The following is a 13,369-nucleotide window of genomic DNA, read 5'->3' on the forward strand; positions in this document are numbered from 1 at the left end:
ACGCCCTAAAATCCAGTATCCGATTTCTGAATATCTGTCTGACCATGATGCAATTTAGCTGACATATTCACTTATCTCCCGCCCTTTTCCAAGTATACCTCCTCTTCTTGTTTTCTTGAACATAGTATTCGCTATAACTAGCTGAAACTTGTTATAGAACTCAATTAGTCTTTCTCCTCTCTCATTCCTTGTCCCAAATCCATATTCTCCTGAAACCTTTTCTTCTATTCGTTCCCCTACAACTGCTTTCCATTCTACCATGACTATCAGATTTTCATTTCCCTTTCCACACTGTATTACTCTTTCAATGTCCTCATACACTTTCTCTGTCTCTTCATCTTCAGCTTGCGACGTCGGCATGTATACCTGAACTATCGTTGTCGGTGTCGTTTGCTGTCGATTCTGATAACATTAACCCTATTACTGAACTGTTCACAGTAAAGAACCCTCTGCCCTATCTTTCTATTCATAACATATGGTTCAGAATAATATACACGTAAGGGATTGTATGATGACGTTAGCCGTGCTCAGTGGAATACTGCAACTCATAGTGATATTAGCCGTAACAGGGAGATCGACATCACCAAAGCAGGACAGATATCTTGTTACGGGTGACGTAATCGACGTCCAGTGTCTCAGAGTGATGTAAATACTGCTGAATTTTGAGGCAGAAGGATTCGCTCGTAGTCAGTCCTGCAGCCCCATAACAACGCCAGGGGCCACGCAAGGCAGCGAGACGATTGTGGAACCCCAGAAGCAGCCATGGATTCAAGATAGCTACTTCTGCTGGCGCCAGTACTAGGTTTCACACGGGACTTGGTGCCACTGCCCGGCCAACCTACCATCCGTGCCTGTTACTGCCAACACAGAGTTCGTAGTGGGAATTTGTGCCTCAGCGCTAGCCGCCGACCGACTCCTGCCAGAGGTGGGCGAGTCAAAACCCGTGCACAGTTGTCTCCATGTGATGCCACGGAAGACTCACGCAGTGCTGAGGGGCTGCCAGGACTCCATAACACCGAGGAAGTAAGATGCTGCTGATGTCAAGAGCCGTGGCCTATGGGCCTATCTTGTGACTCGCAGGGTGCCTATACAGTGTCCAGAGCAGAAGCCACCGCCCATATGTCAGCGCTGGCCAGAGAGAACAGTGCGATGTGTATCTGCTTCACAATACACATCATGTATTGGAGTTGAATAGTCATTCCTTACCCTCAACAGTGTTCCCACTGGGCAAGGCGCCTGCCACCACCACTACCTCGCACCTCCTCAGTGTCACTGTACTCTTCAAAGGGTGTTCGAAAGGTCATCACCACTGGGTACTATTCAATAGAGATTGCACAGAATGCATTAATTATCAAAGTCCGAAAGCGTGAAAGGGTGTCTAAACAAATGTTCAAGCGGACCGATCGATCAAAATGACAAAGCCTGTAACTGAAAACCCGGAAATTTTATATACTACTTGCCTAGCTAAATCTGCAGGTCACTACAAATCTCGAAATACATTCAAAGTTCTTCTAAAACTATATTCAAAGTCATATTTCAACACTGGAGCTCACTGAATTCTACAAGTGGTGAATGTGGTCGAAAAGTTTTATGCACATCAAAACCGCCCACAGAAAAGAAGTTAAGTCGTCTCACCTGACAGTTTGGAGAAATTGTCTAGGTAGCTTGACTGCACTCGCGCATACTTTCCTCAGCGCTATAAATCAACGAATAGCCGGCCGCGGTGGCCGAGAGGTTCTAGGCGCTGCAGTCCGGAACGGCGAGACTGCTAGATCGCAGGTTCGAATCCTGCCTCGGGCATGGATGTGTGTGATGTCCTTAGGTTAGTTGGGTTTAAGTAGTTCTAGGTTCTAGGGGACTGATGACCTCAGATGATAAGTCCCATAGTAGTCAGAGCCATTTGAACCATCAACGAAAATTTCCCATTACCGCAACGTTCGGCCACATGCCACCCAGTCTATCAAACGTACTAGAATCACACGAAAAGACGAACCAAGCATCTCCCTGCACTACCATTACATGAATCCCACCGCACTGACGGGAAAAGGATGTTGCACATTTTGCACACGTGTTATAAAGCATTTGCACATTTGCGCACTCATGTGTTATAAAGCGTCGGTACTTCATCAAAGCCAATAAGCGATTGATTTCGAGCTCAAAAAACACAAACAGAAATAAATCTTAAATTTGAGTATACACAGGAAAACTAGAACTATCGACATATTTGAGATTGATTTTGGCACGTGTCGACATCAAACTGGACATACTTCATTAGTTTTTGAGCACTCGTGAAATCAATATTTGCGACTTTCTAAAAGAGATCCTGCCGTATATCTTGTCAAATACATCCACTATCATTACATGTATTGTATCCATTTCAACGGAATTCTTCGATCTACATAGTGTTGTTTCCCGTAATCTTAAGTTCTATTGTTTATCTCCAGAGCCTTTTGCACGCAAGTGCTATACGGACTGAGCTACCCAAGCACGTCTCATAAAATGTCCTCGCAGCTTCACGTCCACCAGTAGCTCATATCCTATTTTTTAAACCTCACAGGAGTTCTTTTTCAAGTTCCACGCACTCCGCTGGAGAGCGAAAATTTCATTCTTGATGCATCCTCCAGCCTATGACAAAGTCGTGTCTCTACAATATCCTTTCTTCTAGGAGTGCTGGACCTGCGAGTTTCGTAGGAGAGCTCCCGTAAGGCTTGGAAGGTATGAAATGAGGTAAAGGTGGAAGTGAGGTTGTGAGGACGGGTGGCTTGGCTAACTCAGTAGCTAGAGCACATATCAGCAAAAGAAAAGGGTCCTGAGTTCGAGTCTTGGTCCGGCACACAGTTTCAGATCGTCAGGAAATTTCGTATAATTTATGATTCATTAATGAATTCCTGATCTTTGGTATTGCAAAAAATAGGTATGTCTAAACAGTATAATCTCATTACTGTATTTACACCACAAATTGGGTTAGTTTGGCCCCGTTTTTGCCTCTTTCTTTTATGCGGAAAGAAAATAAAGGATAGTGTCAGAAAGAAAATTACATTTACATTTTTATACCATTCTCAAAGACTTGTACCATCAATTATAAAAGATACTAAACACAATACACCACATTTGTTGCCGTGGTTTCATTAAACAGATGTGGGCAAATGTTAACTGCACTCAGTGCTACTTTCACCCGCCTAGATATTCTTTCACGAAAAAGTGGTGATATGATGTTGGAGCAAAGGAAACTCAATGAATGTTTCTGGTATAGAGATTTAGGATCTCGAGAACAAATAAAACAGCAAAATTTACGGGCAAGAACAGAGAATTTTTAATTTTATACAGGAAATGATACATTAAATATACAGATGCAGTGTACTTTTATTTCATTAATTGAATAATACATTTTCAAGTTACTTGTTACACAGTGGTAACCAGTTGCAAAAAGATTATGTTATATCTTAAGGATACTGTACAGTAAGGATATGAAACTTATTGCATATATTATTGAAGGTATGGTACTTTAAAATAACGGCATTTCGTTAGTCGTGTTGGAATGCCAATTTTTATCAAATCCTCACTAGGACAAAATAGTTTAACGCTTTGTTCTGACATTTGTCTTTTGCCTACTGTTCACTTTAGCAACATCATCTCTCAACACAGTCTCAGTTCTGGAAAAGTCTTCCTTGTCGTACAGAAGTGCATCATGTTACCCAACTGCTAATTTAATTTCCAACATTTTATGTTGCTGAACATTATCTTGAACATCAAAAACACTTTACAGTCACTGTATTATTCTAGCACAAGTTTATCATAATTTGGGGGTTTCTTTTGGCCCAGCCTAAAGTAACGCCCTATTTAGCAAAAATGTGCACTATTTTACAGAAGTGTTTCACACAAACGACAGTTTATCACGATATGAACTGACAGACTTCAAAATTACATTCACTGTATTTTTAGCTTTATTGATGCGAACCGTCTAGGCAGAAGTTATTGGGAAGTAATAGCTTTTCAAATATTTACGATCGACGTTGAGTCCAGTGCTACCAGCTCTGTATTAGTTCATGGAATTCTCAACCTTATAGGTCGTTCTTGGTACATTGTGAAAGCATACTGTCTAGTTTACTCAATGCTAAAGATCTAATTTTAGCAGCAACAAAAGTTAACACTTTTCCAATCAGTGGGCGAAAGTTACCATCGAAGGGCAGCAGTAACTGCGACTTACGGTACGCTAAAACTATTCATAGACTGATGCGCTTTCGTATCTGGAAAGTGAATATTTTGCATTGATCACGTTTTATTCATCAGTATGAATTAACCGCAGCTGGTGGCTGAAAAACCTAATTACAAAGAATTACGCAGGGTCAATGACTAGCACTCGCTCAGCGGATACAGTGATGTGTCTCAGGACGTTGTACATGAATTGTTTTAGGTGTTATTGCCTTCGATGACCGTAGTTAATTGACTGCTCCTATATTAAATATAACTAATCAGTTACTTGTGGTGCAGCACTTGCATGCGCCTATTTTATCGGATTCAACTTAAAATTCTGCTTCTGGTAGTGACTTTGCATGCTTCGTGACTCTACTGATGCGACTCAGTGTCAGTAAGTGTACCTCTGACTTGATGACTCTGTCATTTTTACGGTTTAGTCGGCAGCATCTACTCCTGCTCAGAGGCTGCTGGGATTTACTCACCGATCGTTACTAGTCACTTACACCTACTGGTCGGGGCTGCTTCTCGCAGTCCAGAGAGACCACATCTCACTGCCACCTGTGGGCTTCGCCTCTTTATCTCACCTCGGCCGCCTGCAGAGCACGCACAGTCCACTCTTTCGCCGCAGTTTGGCCGTCTTCCCGCATTGGGTAATTGTCCCCTTAAAATGAGTCAAGACTTTTTAAAACGTCAAATAGTACAATGTACAAGATGTTTGAAACTATCAGAAAAACGTTTACGGGGTGTTCCAGAAATGTTGCGCAATACTTCGAGGTGTTGCAGTGGGTGTCTTGAGGAACAAATACAGGGTAGGAACCCATGTCCGAAAACGTCATCCAGCGACACCAAAGAGCGTCGAAGTTGTAAGCGCCGGCGCCTGCGACTAGGCAACCCCTTCAGCAGCCAATGTGGCATTGTACGCTGATGACTCTTAGGCGGAACGTCTCGCAATGTTGTTTATTATTCAGTAACCCAGCCTGATTGCCACAAAGGCCAGTGATGAAGTTGGAGGTAGCTGCCACCTAGAAAGGCCTTGTCTCCTCTGAATGATGTGGTCTGTTTGATAGATGACAGTTTTAGACCCGGTTTTCTATCTGGAGTTTATTTTGCTTCTGTACACAGAGAAACATTGGAAGTTTTCGAGGTTTCTAGGAGAAAAATAAACTACGGATGGAAACACATATCCAGAAGCATCGTCCACCGAGGCAACAGAGCATCACATTCGTAGGAGACAATGTCTTTCTACGCAGCAACTAGCTCCGTTTTCTCCACTGGTGATAGTGGCACTCAGTCGCGATCAATGAATATCAAACAACATTGCGAGACGTCCCCCACTCCCCCCCCCCCCCCCACCTGGCTCGTCAGCGTATAAGGCCATTGATTCTGCACTGGTACGATGCAGCTACGCAATGAGCTGTAATTTCGCGCTTTAGAATGTAATAATTCGTTATCCAAATAAGACTGGTGTTAAAAGTTGTGAATATTACCGAATTATCAGCTTAATAGGTTAAAGTGACATGAATTACACTCTGACAGAAGAAAATGACGAACCACAAAGGAATCAGACTGAGGCGTCGGAAATCGGTAGATTTAATGTATATGCACAAAGAAATCCTTAAAATTTTACAAAAACTGGATGATCTATTCAAGAGAAAACTTCACAAACTCAGGAAGCCAATGACGCATTGGTCCGTATTTGGCCTTTTTGTAAGCAGTTACTCGGTTCGGCATTTGTTGATGAAATTGTTCGACGACCTCCTGAGATATATCGTGTCAAATTCTGTCCAATTGGCGCTTTACATCTTCAAATGGTCCAAATGTTCTCAGTCGATGGTGACCTTGCTGGTCAATGTAGGGTTTGACAAGCACAACGACAAGCAGTAGTAAATCTCGCTGTGTGCGGTCGGGCATTATCTTACTGAAGTGTGATCCCAAGATTGCTTGCAATGTAGCGCAACAGAACGGGGCGCAGAATATTGTCGACGTAGTGCTGTGCTGTAAGAGCGCGGCGGATGACAGCCAAAGAGATCCCGGTACGAAATGGTGGTCCAGACTATTACTCGTGGCTGTCGGGTTGTATGGCGGGTAAGAGGCAGGTTGATATTCCACAGCTGTCCGGGGCATTCCCAGACCCGTCTTCGCTGGATGTCGGGGCTCAGATCGAAGCGGGACTCATCACTGAAGACTGCATCAGATAATGAGATTTCAGGCCAGATAGGAGTCTGGAGACGCCCCAAATACTGGTGGGATACCAACCTGACTGTCGCCCGCCATGCGGCCCGATAGCTAGGAGTGATGGTGTGTGGTGCCATTTCATTTAATAGCAAGACGCCTTTGGGTATCATCCACGGCACGCTCACAGCACAGTGGTACGCTTCAGCAATACAACGCTCGCACGCATACGGCGAGTTATTCTATTGCTTATCTTCGTTCCTGCCAAATCCTGCACTGGCCAGCAATGTCGCCGGGTCTCTCCCCAATTGAGAACATTTGGACTGTTACGGGCAGGGGTTTTGAAGGTCCAACGCACCGGTTGGACAGCATTTGACGTGATAGTCCACAGAAGGACATCCAAAAATTCTATTAATCTATGTAAATGCGAATACTTGCTTGTTAAAGTGTCAAATGTGGATTAATGCGTCACTGACTTTCTCTATTTGTGCATCTCTTTCTCTTCAAAAAATCATCCAACTTTTCTGAAACCGTAATGAATTATTTGTCTTTACATGTACAGTCGTGCTCAAAAGTATCCGAACGACCGGAATTGCATTTCGCCTGATTCGCATGCAACCGACATAACGTAGCTGTCTAGCAGGTCCTCTAATCGCTCCTTCGTACAGTCGTTTGACTATTGAAAATGGCTCCAACAAGTCACCCCTAGAAAACTCGACTCTGTAACGCAATAACTCAAAATGTAAGGTAATACCACGATACAATAAATATCAGGGAACACATAATCACAGATATGACAGTCCTTAAGACTTGTAAGCTCACATTTATTGCAATAAATGACATACCTGAAATGTTACCACTCTCATTATTACGTCAGGTAGGTAATGGACCAATAAGTTCGTCGTATTCATGATTTCTTCTTCAAAGTAACATACCGTACTTAACACAAAATGACATTAAAAATTTAAGTTATTCACGAGCAGCTAGTTGAGAATATGTATGAACTTCAAATGACACGACGAACCGTCTCGTTCTGCGTATGGATTCAAACCCAGGTCATGCAGACTAATATTTCGTGACTGACGGAATCTAACAGTCACTCCTGACTAGGCATACAGAGAGTGATATACCTCGATTTTAGACAGTATCAGTTAGCAAATATCAACTTTAAACTACATAACGTAAACATTTTTAACGGATGCGGGTTCCTACCCACCATCTATTGTCTTGTTAAAGAACTACGTGAGATGTTAAATATTGCTTCTTCACAGGTAACTTACTTGAAATGCCATGAGGTAAAGCTTTGTGTTGGACAGGGATATGAACCCAGAACCTAATCGGATTGTTATCGAAGCACAATCAACTGTGACATATCGGATTTTCTCGGCAGTAGCTAGATGTTTTAACTGAAATGACGAGACGAAACATTAATCTTTTGCTTCCCAGGACTCCAACCCGGAACCTATCGCTGTTATATTCTAGAGAAAACGAGCGTTAGATATGGGTTAGTTACATCAGCAGCGACATGTGAGCATGCTTGAACTAGAAACATTATGACGAAGAGTTCAGTGCTGATTGGGAATCCAACCCCACACATACCGTTTTTGACCACACACAAAGAGACGTCAGCTACCGAATTTTTCTTCACCAGCAGCTCGGAAAAACATCCTTGAACTTACAGTGATCTCTCTAATAGTCCTATGTCTCACTAGGAGTCAAAACCGTCAGATATCGTTAGTGTTGACAACGAATGAAAATGCATTAAAAATCAAAATTATTATCCACCAGCAGACTGGTGTTCTCATGCTAGAGCTTGATAATACATAATGAAAATTTTAGTGTCAAGCCAGCATTCGAACCCATTCACGCGCAATATGTGGAGATGTTGAGGAATCTGCAGTTTTGAACAAACAACAAATTGTAGTCGAGCTGTATTGTCACGAAGGGATCAAATTCCGCGTTAAGGGCGGTCTGAGTTGCATTCCAAGTTCAGAACTAATTTTATCGACATACAGAAGCTCAAATAAAAGATGGAATAAGGGTCCTGTGACCCTACATAGAGATTGTTGCGTCACTAGAAATAAATAAATAGTATAAGAAAGGTTACTGGTGATGGAGTTCCCACATTTAGCCAATCCTGACTTTATTGTGGTTCAACCTTACATCTACTTGGTAGAGAAGGAATATCGTGTTTAATGTGAATTTCAGACTACAATGCCGTTATACCTTCTTCGCTTGGCGTAGCCAGAAGAGATTAGAATCGTTCTCTCCCTATTAAAAATCATTGGCAGAAGTTGGTATCGAACCCAGACCATCATCATCGGAACCTCTCACCAATCCAACAGACCACCAACGCCTCTTCCGTACGACTCATTTTCTATCATAACACCGCTGCGGCACACTCGATAAGAATTCTGACACACAGGCTCCCTGTTGTGGTTTGCAGCATGTTCAGTACATTTATTTACTTGGTTGACCAAATCGCCATGAACTAGCTGCCTCGGCTACCCAGTGTATACATTCGACTCTATCACGTAACTGCCACCTACACAGAACTTCCAACACTGTAGGATGCAGAAATTTAAATAGGAGGTGTTCCTTTCCAGTTGAGCTATCTATTGCGCTATCTGTTTGTTGAAAACTTCCTGCAGTGAAAAAGAAGAGCTGTAACTGTCTCAGAAGTCTAGATCCTGCCATATGGATTATATCACAGCGCTGTGGAATGCGGAAGGTCTAGAGGAACTGTTGTCGACTTCTGGAGGCGCTTTAGCTAGATAACAGCTAGTAGCGTCATGGTAAGTGTCGCGCACTGTAGATAAGACTTCGCGAGTTCTATTGCATTCGCTGCTACCTTTTTTACAACGCAATTCTGCTGTCTGCTGAAGTTACCAATTTAATGGAACTTTGAACATAATTCCCCTCATTTCTCAACCCAAAATAGCCGCATGTGGAAAAAGGGCTCACTTCTGCGACGTTTTGTTCTTTTCAGGTTTAATAGACGGCCAGGCAGCAGATGCATCTCGAAGCTTTTGTATTACGTATGGGGAGAGCGCATCGTGCCAAAATAGTCAGAAAAATATTTTCTACATTAGCTGTCTTCTGGTAGTGGCATTTTATTGTTCTTCAAACCTTGTTTGACAGCTTTAACTCAGAACAAATTTCTACATGCATGCAATCAATAAACTGCATGTGCATTGTTAGACTGTCATAGATAACATCAGGGAATTCGCATATATCATTGATGATGAATTTATTCTATTTCTGTCTACTTAATACCATGACGACAGACAAATTAGCGTCTCACTGTATTTTGATTGTAATTCGTTAGCCTTCTTGCGACCTCGTTTTAATACCTTGTGGGAGCAGGCATAATATTTTCCTTTTTGAACATCGAACAATAACACACAAAGATAGTAGATGGAAGGATGCAAAGAAACAATCAGACTCATGGGTGTGGATCCAGTTCATCACTAGAAGACTAAACAAGAGGGGAAACATTAAGAAAGCAATGAATACCCTGGTTAGTATACATTATTTGTATAGATCTGGAGATGGAAAAGCGCAGATCTGCACAATGCCCGAATCTGCACTTTAGTTTCTGTCTTAAAGGGCACAATGTTTAGTTTATTCTCTTCTGAATTTTCAAATGAATTGATTATTACGTGGTACAGAATAATTAGTTAACTGTGTTTCTTACAGCTTCCATTCGCACCAACATTTTTCTACATTCTCGTGCGAATCATGAAATTCTACTTGTATGATCACAAGACTGCACATAGATGCAATCGATTTCGAGGTGCAAAGGGTTTGTTATCTTACTTTTCGTAACAGGTGGGCAAAGTTGATTTCCAAAGACTTTTTATTGTACTGAAATAATCTTTTGTCACAAAGTAACAAGGTAAGTGTTTTATTCGTATATATTTTTTGAGCAACTGTAATCGTGATGGAAGATTGCACATCTGAATGTTTCACACAACTGGTAAGAGAAAATGCTACATATTAACCAAACCCCGCACCTCCTCTACGTATCCTCCTATGAGACGAGCACGGGATCCTCCTCCCATAACGCTACAGAGCTGTTCCTAACACAGCTGAGAATTGGCAACATCGTCACAAACATTTGGCAACACTGTGACATTGCAATCACTTCCGTGTATGGTATTGAATTGACTCGCTAAATTTATTTGATATTCCTTTTCCATTTGAATGACTCGTGCTGTATAATCCTCATGTAATCTAAGGTACTGAGACAGAAAATTCAGTTTTCTGGCTAAAGAAATGCTATTCTTCCATAAGTGACAACTTTTATTATCTTACACGATGCATTACGAGGCTGAGTGAGCAACACCATGATAAGAGTGGCGTGCTGGCCGGAGTGTGTCTGTAGCCCATTGGTACCTCCCGTGTCTCGTATCGCAACGGCTCAATGAGTCGTCAGTTCTAACCGTGGTCGGCGCCAGCGTGTGTGAGTTTTTTTCTGATTTTTTTTATGGGGCTGCGAATTTGCAGAAAAGTTATGTAACGAAATCAGGAGAAAACCTTTACACATCAAATCCTCTTGGTAGCTCGACACAGTAAGTTATATTACAGCATTTGATAATTTTTACTTATGGACCGCCTCACAGTAACTGAATAAAACACAATTTTAGTGCCATACGCGTTTCGCCTTTATTTTCTGCAAAGCATCATCAGTGGCCTGGAATGTGTACATATGTTTGCTATTTAATTTACATTTGTGTCACTGTACCTATAGGTTATAAACAGTTCTGGTGGTTGATATTACCTATTAAGTAGTAATGTTTTGAACTGTACTTACAGGTTGCGTGGACAATTTCTTACATATTACGCTCCTGTTGCATTTTTGGTGTTGTTCTTCTTCTTATGAATGCCAATTTGCGTTTTTTTCCCACATTCTACAGCATTATGAACTGAACGATTGTTTCAATGCAATGTTTTGGTTTCTGTTGCCAACTGTCAAATGTTTTTGCCAAAGATCGAATGTTATTGCCAAACGTTCGAGTGTAATTATTGAAGTATCTGTGATCTGTTGTGTATGCATTTGTGTGTGTGTGTGTGTGTGTGTGTGTGTGTGTGTGCGTGTGTGTGTGTGTGTTTAGGTGTGATATAACTTTTTGTGGTGTATGTTTTGGTGTCGTATATATATAATTTTTTTTGTGGGCTCTGCTTATGTGTATGTGTGTGTGTGTGTGTGTGTGTGTGTGTGTGTGTGTGTGAGAGAGAGAGAGAGAGAGAGAGAGAGAGAGAGAGAGAGTGAGTGAGTCCAGAAGGTGAAGGGGGAAGAGTTTTTTTAGTTTTATCTTATCATTTCCTTTTTTAAGTGTAGTAGGGAGCCTGTGCTGATATGTGTTTGTTCATTTATCACGTGTTTGTTTTTTGCTATGGCTTTCTGGATGTGGAAGTTTTCTTGTATTTGTATAAGATGTTTGTCGTGGTTGCTTATTCTCATTATTTTCATTTCTTGTTCCATGTTTGTAGGATGAAGGTTATGGTGTTTAAAATGTTTTGCAAATGTGGAATGGTTTGTTTCATTTTCTTTGTATCAGACGGTCCATCAGTAAAAATTATCAATGTACCGTAATATTACACGCAACTGAGGTAAACAGGACTACAAAAGTTGAAGATGACAGTAAGTTGTGTTAACGGTCATAGATCTGGCTTTCTGACTGCCAAGCTGCTTCACAATACAAGCGTCTCTCAAGAAATTCGAATCGACTGTCAACGATAAGAAATTCAATATTGTTCTTCTCTTAAGACTCACATGCCAGGGTGATAAGTACGATGGAAAGGAACCTCTTGGTTACTACAGGGCATCTATGCTAAATTTCCACAGTAGAAATTAGGAACTCTCTGCAGACTTTTGCTATCAGGCGGCTCTAGCAACTTACTTTTTCTCTGGATAGCTTCAAATATGGGCAATTCTGTCGTCTTACATCCAATTGAATATTTTAAATATCACTTTTGAACAGCGTTCACTTCTCCATTATTTAATGTATGGACCTCAAGACAAGCAATTTGCCTTAGTAGCTATAGAGCAGGTTCTGAAAGGTATTGACACAATGTTTCGCATCCATTTACCACAGGGAATCAAAGAAAGAAACCAAACACATTACATTACACTTACTCTCTGTGCCTTGACTAACACATATAAATCAATGGCAAAAATAAATTATTTGAAGAATCTTCTGTGAAGTGGTTCATGGTGTGGGTTCCTGTAGTCATGTCCTAGTTCATGAACCACGGGCAACGTATGAGTGGCCAAGTAAGTGGTCCCGACAGTCGGGATACCAGTTACTTTGGAATAAGGCTGGGCATCTCGGACATATTCTGAGTCGTGGTCACCTTTGTGCTCATACGGCAAAGACTACCAAATCCACCGGTTAGTTCCTCAGCCGTTAGGGGTAAAACCCAATGGGACTCGGGGCAAGTAAGGCTAGGAACCTGCTTCCCTGGTACTTTAAATATGATGCTGGCAACAATCAGAGCAAAATGCCTCGGACCTTTGGAGGTGACGGAGTCCCACCTCTAACTGACGAACCAGGGACTCCTAAGATACGACTTGGCAAACAAATGGTAATGAGATGGGGAGCTATTAATATCAATGGGGGCTACTCTGGGAAGAAGGTAGAGCTGACAGAAGCTGCAAGTAAGATGGGGCTGGACGTTTTAGCTGTTAGTGACATTCGGGTAAGGGGTGAGAAAGAAGAGGAAGTGGGAGAATACAAGGTCTACCTGTCAGGAGTCAAAGCAGGAATAGCACAACGGGGTGTAGGGCTTTACATCAGGAAAGAAATGGAACCGAGCGTAGTTGCAATAAGGTATGTAAACGAACGACTGATGTGGATAGATTTGACAGTGTCTAGCAAGAAAATTAGGATTGTGTCAGTATATTCGCATTGTGAAGGGACAGATCAAGATAAGATGGATAGTTTTTATGAGGCACTCAGTGATGTAGTTGTTACAGTAAGGGACAAGGACAGTG

This window comes from Schistocerca cancellata, chromosome 3 (genome assembly GCF_023864275.1).
Source record: "Schistocerca cancellata isolate TAMUIC-IGC-003103 chromosome 3, iqSchCanc2.1, whole genome shotgun sequence".
In the NCBI taxonomy this organism is placed as follows: Eukaryota; Metazoa; Arthropoda; class Insecta; order Orthoptera; family Acrididae; genus Schistocerca; species Schistocerca cancellata.